Source organism: Sorex fumeus, unplaced genomic scaffold (genome assembly GCF_029834395.1).
Source record: "Sorex fumeus unplaced genomic scaffold, SorFum_2.1 ptg000265l, whole genome shotgun sequence".
NCBI lineage: Eukaryota > Metazoa > Chordata > Mammalia > Eulipotyphla > Soricidae > Sorex > Sorex fumeus.
Genome location: NW_026606322.1, coordinates 14,616,640 through 14,626,229, shown reverse-complemented (window position 1 = coordinate 14,626,229; position 9,590 = coordinate 14,616,640). Strand labels below are relative to the sequence as shown.

The 9,590-nt window shown below is 39.4% G+C and overlaps 1 non-coding gene across 1 annotated transcript; it reads right to left on the bottom strand.

Moving 5' to 3' along the window:
• Positions 1–8,308: 8,308 nt before the first annotated feature.
• LOC130018725 (small nucleolar RNA U13) lies at positions 8,309–8,412 on the bottom strand. Its single transcript, XR_008791612.1, has one exon. It is a non-coding gene; the product is annotated as a small nucleolar RNA U13 (small nucleolar RNA).
• Between the last annotated feature and the right edge of the window lie 1,178 nt (positions 8,413–9,590).

Genomic DNA, 9,590 nt, shown 5'->3' with positions numbered 1-9,590 from the left:
GATAGTCTTTACTATCTTGAGAAAGGTTCCTTCCACTCCTGTTTTGTTGAGGGTTTTTACTATGAATGGCTGTTGGACCTTGTCAGATGATTTCTCTGCATTGATTGATATGATCATATGATTTTTATCTTTCCTTTTACTGATGTGGTGTATCATGTTAATTGTACATATTGAACCATTCTTGCATCCATGGATAAATATCATTTGCTCATGGTGTATAATTCCTTTGGAATCTGGTGGATTTAGTTTGCTAAGATTTTATTAAGAATATTTTTGGGTGGGGTTATGATGTCGCCAGCAGGTCAATCTGTACCTGTGATGCGAGTGCATCAGTAGCCTGATGGCACATTCAGACTTCCAGATACCCCAAAATTGATGCTGTACCTTTGGCCACACCCCAAACACTTGGGGCAAAGTTTACCAAGAAAGTAAACGGCCAAAAGTTAGGTATGTGGGAGACATACCCACAAACCACCTGGGGCTCAGCTAAATAATTGGAGACATGGCCTTTCTGGTTCCTGATCAAACTGCTTAATGGCCGTGATCCCAAATACTCAGAAACAAATCTTGAAATCCAAAGGCTTTTGGCAGAAATGTGTCTGGTCCCTGCAGTAGGTCACTGGCACAGGGCCACCCCAGGTGGCAATAGATTTCGTGCCTTGGCTTGTTCCCCCTGGTGCTACGCCACCATCCTCCGGAGGCCCCTGGACACTCTGGGCCTGTAGTGACAAGACACATGAGGCCTCATGGGGTAGAGCCGGGCCTTTCCTCCCCACCCCACCGAGACCCCGAGTCGCCGCCCATGAACAGCCTCTATGCCTCTTGATCAAGCTGCATAATGGCCATGATTCCAGAGACTCAGAAACAAATCTCAGAACCCATTGGCTTTTGGCAGAAATGCCTCTGGATCCGCAGGTTACTGTTGCCTGGCCACCCCAGGGGCGAAAGGTTGTTGTCCTTCTGCCTATTCCCCATAAGCGGCTTGGTGGCCACCGTCCTTCTGAGGCCACTGGGCAGTTAGGTTTGGGCCCTCAGTGACAAGACATGAGTGTCCTCATGGGAGGGAGCCCTTTCCTCCCTGTCCCAATGAGACCCTGAGTCACCACCCATGAACAGCCTTTCTGGCTCCTGATCAAGCTGCTTAATGGCCATGATCCCAGAGACTCAGGAACAAATCTCAGAACCCAGTAGGGTTGGGCAGAAATTCCTCCAGATTTAAGTGTTAAAATTTCAGAATTTCAAAATCGCATGGCCACTACTGCAGCCACACAGCATGATATGTTATTCAAAACCAGCAATAGGAAACAAACTGTCTACTATTGCCTTTTCAGCAGATCTGAGTGTGGGCGTAAAATCCCAAATAATAATGGCGGGTCTGGTGTCAAAATATTGAATGTGATCAAAGTAGAGAGACAGTGATGTGGAAATCATCTGCCCCACAGGTAGAGGGAGGGTGAGGGATAGGGGTTTTGGGTGGTGGAGAATGGGCACTGGTGAAGGTACAGGTATTTCACTGTATGACCGAGATTAAACCTGAAAGCTTTGTGACTGTTCTCACAGTGATTCAATAAATAAAATTATAAGAAATGAAAAAAAATGTAAGGTGGAGTTCATGCCCAATTCAATCAGCTAATCAGTGGCTGAATAAATAGCAGTACTCCTACATTTAAGAAAAAAGAATTTTTGGGGGGCTGGAGCGATAGCTCAGTGGGTAGGACATTTGCCTTGCAAGCAGCAGTTCCGGGTTCGATTTCCAGCATCCCATATGGACCCCTGAGCACCGCCAGGAGTAACCCCTGTGTGCAGAGCCAGGAGTAACCCCTGTGCATTGCCGGGTGTGACCCAAAAAGCAAACAAAAAAAAAGAATTTTTGCATTGATGTTTATTTAGCAGATTTGTCTGAAGTTTTGTTTTTTAGAAATATCTCTATCTGCTTTGGGCATCAAGTGTAACTCTAGCTTCATACAGGTGATAGTAAAGATTACTGTTTATTTGATATTCTGGAAGTACTTAAAGATTAACATCAGTAAATCTTCTTTGACTCGTTTATTATGAAACTCATCAGTAAACCCATCTTCACCAGGATTTATCTTTTGTTGGAGATTATTTTGATATTCTTGCTTGTGACTGAGTTATTAAGGTTTTCTATGGCCTCTTCACTAACTTTTTGGAGATAACATGTTACTAAGAATTTGTCCATTTCTTCTAAATTCTCTAGCTTTCCTGAGTAGAGCTGTTCATAGTAAGTTTTCATGATATGTTGGATTTCTATGGGTTCTGTTGTAATATTCCCCCTTCAATTTCTGATCCTATTTATTTGACTACTTTCTCCTTTTTCCCTCCTTAGTCTAGCAAAAGGTTTGTTTATTTATTCTTTCAAAGAACCAGCTACTAGTTTCATTGATTTTTTTTGTATTACTTTAGATTTCATTGATTTATACTCCTTATTTAAATTATTATTATTTCCTTCCTTCTGCTAGTCTCTGGATTAATTTTTTGTTGGTCCTCCAGATGTTTGGAATGTGCATTAGGTTATTGATTTTATCTTTTTCCTTAATTTAGGCCTGTATTTTTATAAATTTCCCTTTAAGTTGGCATTTTATGTGTCTCATAGGTTTTGATAGTTTCTTTATTATTATTAGTCTCAAAGAAATTTTTTTAATCTCTTCCTTGATTCCCTCTTTGGCTGTTGTTTATTAGAATGCTGTTTAGTCTTTAGGTATAAAAGTTTCTCCACATCTTCTATTTATGATTAATTTCTAAATCTGTGGCATTGTGAATTGATAGGATACTTGGTATGATTTTTATGTTTGTGAGTTTATGTATGTTTGTCAATGACCTAATATGTGATCTATTCAAAGAATGTTCTGTGTGCACTAGAGCAGAATGTATATTTGGCTTTTCTGAGGACTTACGGTCCTGCATATAACTGGTAGCCCCCATTCCTCTAGTTCTTCATTTGATCCTCTTATGCCTTTACTGACACTCTGTCTATCTGATCTGTCCGGTGTTGACAGTGCAGTGTTCTAGTCCTACAGTGCTATTGTGTTTCCAGCCATATGTTTTTAGGTTTGCAAGCAACAGCCTTATAAACTTTGCAGATCCTATATTTGGTGAGTATATGTTAATTAAAATTAGAACTTCTTTATCTATTGTTCCCGTATCTAATAAGTAGTATACATACCTAATTACTTTCTTTCAATTGAATATTGTTTTGTCTCATATAGGTATGGCTCTCCCAGCTTTTTTCTATTTACCAATGGCTTGAATTATTGTCTTTCCTCCTTTCACTTTAAGCCTGTATCTATCCTATGATGTTAGATGCTTTTCCTGTAAGCAGAAAGTGGACTTCGTTTTCTGATCCACTCCTCCACTCTATCCAGTGGACTGAAATATATGAATGTATAAGGTCAGTGAAGTCTGGTTGTTTCATTCATTGGTTTCAATATGAAGAGTGTGTTCAGCAATATTGCATGGCTGCATTAGTGTCTGTGCATTTTTGGGTTCTGAAAATTAGAACTGACATCAGACAATGGGACTTCCTGACATGAGACTGGATTGGAGCCTGAGGCTTTCTATCCTGAGCTTTCATGTACATTCTTTGAAGGGAAAAGTACATAATTTGAACTCGGGGAAAACAAAAGAATTATCTAAATTTTGGTGATAAACATGGTTGTGATACATTTAGAAAACACTTTCTAAAGCATTGAGAAAAGAATAAATTTGTGAGGGCACTGCCGGAGTTTGACTGAGCGTGCCCACCCAGATGCCTTTCCTGTGCACAGGTGAGTCCATCAGTGCACCCCGTCCCTTTCCGCCCCAGCTCCTGATTGCCTGCCACCCAAACATCTCCGAGGTCATTGCAGGAGTTCTGCCTAGCGCCCGCCCAGTCCCCACCTTTCCTGTGCACAGGCCCTTGGGCCCACGCCTGTGGACTAGCATCAGGAGAGGCTGGGGGTGTGGTCTCCACTGCAGGGATGTGGCCTTCTCAAAAGTGGGCGTGGCCTTCTTTGAGGCCAGCGGCTACTCACATGGCTGGAGTTATATTTCCCACTCCCAGCAATCTCCATTCACATCCCAATCCTTATCACCTAATTCTGTGGGAAAACTCCTGCCTGCCTCAAACACAATACAACAATAATCCACCAGCCTACTTCAATTCCAACAAAAGACCAGTGTATGCAAGAAGCTGCTCAAGCCCAATATAAAAGAGCACTTTTTCCAACACTTCACTAGATGCCAATCGTAAGCCACAGAAAAATGTCTGAGAGGAAGGACATATTCTAGAAGTGGAAAAGGGTAACCACCATCCACCGACCTTATTCAGATTCCTTTCCCACAATAAGAGGGAATAGTGATAGTGAACTTGAAGGTTTTACCTCTATACAACCACAACAGTATGAGGAAACAAGTGAAATCTCCACTATGAGGAGAGGACGAAGAAAAGAGTCCCAAATCCTCAACAGGGACTACCCAAAAATACGATCTCTCTGATAAAGAATTCCGAGATGCAATGCTGAGGATGTTCAAGGAATTCAAAGAATCAATGGAGCAGAATTCCAGAAAATTAAAGGAAGAAATGAGAGAAACAGTAGAATGGAGAGTCGAGAAAATACAGGAAGAAATGTGAGCAGAAATAAGAAAGCTACTAAAAGAAGTGTCATAAGAAAGAATTCGGTAGAGGAAATTAAAAACTCAGTGGGTCCCCTCAGCAGTAGAATGACTACAGCTGAAGACAGAACTAGTGAGCTTGAAGATGAGCAACAGAAATCAAACAGAGAACAACAAAAAATGAAAAAAGATCTAAAAATTGCTCTAAGGTGAATCAGAGAACTAGGGGATGACTCCAAGAGGAACAACATTAGAATGATTAGAGTACCAGAAGGACAGGGAGACCACTCAAATGTAAAAGCCACAATTAAAGAAATCATTGCTTGAAAATTTCCCAGAGTTAGAGAATGCAGGCACCCAGATCCAATGACCCAGAAGGGTGACATCTAAAAGAGATCCTAATAAAAACACTCCAAGCCATATCATGGTCAGAATGATGGTGCCATGGGTAGAGACACAATACTGCAAGCAGCAAGGTCAAAGAAGGAAATCACATACAAAGGAGCACCTGTTAGATTCACAGCAGACCTATAAGAGAAAACCGTCCAAGCCCAAAGACAATGATGGGATATAGTGAAAAAGTATTACTCCTGTCTCTGTACTCAGAAATTACTGCTGGCGGTGGTAAGGAGACTATGTGGGATGCTGGGAATCGAACCTGGGTCAGCTGCATGCAATAATTGAAGATCTGTTATCAAATAAATGCCACCACCATTTTTGCTTATATACAATTACTCAAATAGTAAAATAGCTAAATAGTAAAATTTATTTAGTAGTAATAGTAAATAGTAGTAATAGTATTACTAGCATTACTAGTATAGTATAGTATACTAGTATAGTATACTAGTATTACTAGTAAATAGTAGTAATAGTAAAATAGCTAAATAGTAAAATTTATTGCTGCAAAGTGAAGAATGTGAATTTATGAATTTTATCTTTAACTCCTCAGAAACATTGAAAAAGCATAATAAATTGAATATCAAGAGTAGTCTCTGACCTCACAGATAATATGAGCAAACACAGTAAAGCTTTTATTAATATCCACCATAGATTACACCTTTCTAATAAATATCTGAATTCTTTGACTTTCAGTAAGAATCTAATAAAAATTAAGATCAAGAACTTGGACCTCTATGATTTATAGTGAAATCCAGACTTCAAGGTACGTCTATGGAGGAAGAGTATAATAGGGCTGAAGCAGTCTGCACAGATCAAGCACAAACTAATGAACAAAATAAGGTCTCCTGAAGCTTAAACACATTAGATATGCAGAAATAGTACACTCCTTCACAATAGACTGAAACAGAAATACTAGAAATAGATGATATTAAAAAGCTAAATGTATGAACACGATGGCCCACTCAATATCTCTATTGCAAACCACGACACCCAAAAGGATAGAGAACAAAAGGGAACGCCCTGCAGCTGAGGCAGGGTGGGGTGGTGGGAGGTATGCTGGGAACATTGGTGGGGAAGAATGGGCACTGGTGGAGGGATGGGTAAACATCATTGTAGGACTGTAATGCAAACACAAACATTCGTAAGTTTGTAACTGTACCCCACAGTGATTCACTAATAAAAATAAGTAAATAAATAAATTAAAAATAATGAGAAAAATAAAAGTCAGGAAATGTTGATTTCAGATATTCTGTTCTGGGTAGGAAGAATAATTAACATTGCATTTCATAGATTGGTTGCTAATAAATGAGTAAACTTAAAAAATAGTTAACTGTAGAGTGAAACTGACATTTAGCCATTAGAAACACACAAGGCAAGTGCTTTACCTCTTGTACTATTATTATCTAGTTCATATGGTTCCTTAAAAATTCATGTTACTTGCAGTAATATTCTGTCCTATTCACTATTTTTATCTCCCCACATTACTAAACATTTTGCTCTAATAAATAATTAGATCTAGCCACTCTTACCTACATTCTGATCATCCTAAATGCCAAGTTTGTTGTCTTTGATGTTTGATCTTTTTTTTTGCTCTATCTTTGCATATGGTTTCACTATTGTCATTAACATCTCAGGGTAAAATGACCTCTTCATAGATATCCTCCATGATCATCATTTTGTAGGTCATTTGTATCATCACATTGTTTTCTTCATAACTCATCAGACAACATTTTATATATTTCTGTTCTTACTGTATCTTTTATTATAATGTGTGCTTTATAATAAAACAAGGTCATGCATTTAGTTCATTTTGTTGTATCATTGGTATCTTTAAAAAGTTTGGTTATGAATTGCAATTCAACATGCTTATTGAATTAATTAATATTTATATATTCACATGAATTTCACACACATAGTTTAGTATCTATCTATTTGAATACATTAATGAAAGGATGAATCATTGAATGTATTAAGAACTGATTGAAGACTTACCTGAATTTCATCTTATTCTCTATTTACATATTTATCCTAACCCTGAAGATGAGAAACCATGCCGAGCTATAGAGGTGAGTCACAGTCACAGTCACAGTCCTCCCATTGTTCATCAATTTGCTTGAGCGGGCCCAGTAATGTCTCCATCATGAGACTTCTTGTTACTGTTTTGACATATCGAGTACGTCACAGGTAGCTTGCCAGGCTCTGCTGTGTGGGCGAGATACTCTCGGTAGCTCGCCAGGCTCTCGGAGAGGGGCAGAGGAATCGAACTTGGGTCGGCCATGTTGACTGTGTGCAAGGCAAAAGCCCTACCACTGTGCTATCGCTCCAGCCCTTTAGAGGTGAGAAGCTTGTGATTTGAAGTTAAGGAAAAATTTTAGCTGGGCTTAGGGGATGCCAGAGGTGGAGCCCAGGCTGCCACATGCAAGGAAAGAGTCATACCTGCTGTAGCATTGATCTGGCTAGACAATTTATTTTTTAAACATATTTTTAAAAATTAAAAATTTTGGAGCAACACTTGATGATGCTTCGGGTTTAATCCTGAGTCTGTATGCCATACAGGATTGATCTAGGCAGTGTTCAGGGAACCCTATGGGGCAAATTTAACAGTTTATTGGCGATGAATTCCTTAACTGTTAATCTGAAAAATTCGTTATCTCTCCTTAGATTCTAAATGAACACATAGCTAAAGTTGGAGTAATAGTACAGCAGGTAGGGCATTTGCTTTGCACATGGCTGACCGGGGTTCAATCCCAGGCACCCATATGGCATCCCCGGAACCCACAGGAGTGACTCCTGAGGATGAAGCAAGGAGTAAGTCCTGAGCATCGTCAGGTGTGACTCAAAAGCAAACAAACAAACAAACAAAAACCACTTAGCTCTGTATAGTGCTTTTGACCAAGTTCTTTTTTATTCGATGCAAGATAGATATATTGTATTATTCCCTTCTAGTCTGTATAAAGTTTCAGTTGAGAAATTTGTGCTCATCTTATGGGGTTTCTTTATATATGACTCCTTGGTTTTTATTTGCTGCTTCTAGGACCCTATCTCCTTGACTTTTGCCATTTAAAGTGTGATGTATCTTGTGTGTTTGGGATTATTTCTTTTGGAACAATTTTTGCTTCCTGAACATGCATATCCTTCTCTTTCGCAGTTTGGAAAGCTCTTCGTTGTTCTTCAAGTGGTAAATTATCCTCTTTCTCACTTTTCCTTCTCTCATGATGCCAATACTTGACACTATCCAATAAATCTTGAATATTTTTTTAATTTAAAAATTATTCTTTATGTTATTTTCTTTTTATCACATCAGATGGGTAATGTGCCAAGTGCATAACAAGATTTAAGGGAGGTACATGTCACACAAGTGTGAAAACACCCAAACATCATGCTTATGAAACAGAAAAGGATCCACTGTTCTCTTTCGATGTTTCATCAACCATTTCCTTGAGTTCATTGATTTGATCTTAAGTTCCTGCATTCAGTTTGTTAGCCTTATATTTTTTAACCCTACATACCTGTGCTCGGGACTTACACCCAGCCCTGTGCTCACAAATCACTTCCACTGGTGCCTGGGGGAGGACTATAAGCCATACTGTGGGAAAATTCTGACTTTTTCCTTTTCTTTCTCCTTGGTTCTGAATTTTTTTCTTTGAAGTCTTCATCAGGGTCTTTAGAAAATAATTGTGCTAGGAATTCTCAGGGCTTTGTCTTCATCTATTAGTGCAGGTGGGTTTATCTGTTTATTTTTATGTTTGGTGCCATCAAGATCTGTATTCCTAGGCAGAAATCAGGGTTTTACAATCATGTATTCTCTTTAATGATTGTGGGTCAAGGTGCATGGCCTGGATAACTGTTGACCATTAGTAGCCATCTGCAACAACTAGATGGATGAAGTTGTGCCAGTTCCTATAGATGTTCATGGTTTACACTCATGGGTGCCTGGTCTCTGACAGGGTGCTGGAGTGGAGAACGCCCAGTGAGGACTCACAGTCATGCATGCACAATAGCTGCTGTGAAGTTAAGTTGATCTACAAAACTCCTGGGAGATCTGCATTTTCTAGCTCTGGAAGAAATTGTAGTCTGAGGACAAATGGACCTGAATAGCATTCTAAGATGCAAAATTGTGAGCATTTGTCAAAGCCTGTGGTACCAATTGTGAACAGTCTGTAACTGCAACTAAAGGTTGAAAATGAAATCTGGGTAGACCTGGGTAGTAACCAGTGGTTGCTGACAAGTATCTGGAGGTAACTGTGCATCAATTTCAAAGAACCTGAATATTGATTTTAAACACCTGCCACTTTGCACTGTGTTTGGACAGGTCTGGAGGCAGAATGGGAGTTCTGAGTTATAAATATCTAGTGGCAGCTCTAACGTTTATAAGTCTAAACATTATAGTGGAGGAAACCAGTGGTATAGCAATTGTCTGGAGGAACCAGTATACAAAGTTTCAGTGGGCCTTTACAGAAGACACCAGGGGCATGAGCTAATGATTTGCTGCACCTCTGGACTTGGTTTGAACAGATCTTAAGGGTGACCAAGGGTGTAAAGTCACTTATGACCAGTGACAGCTAGGGACATTTGATTTG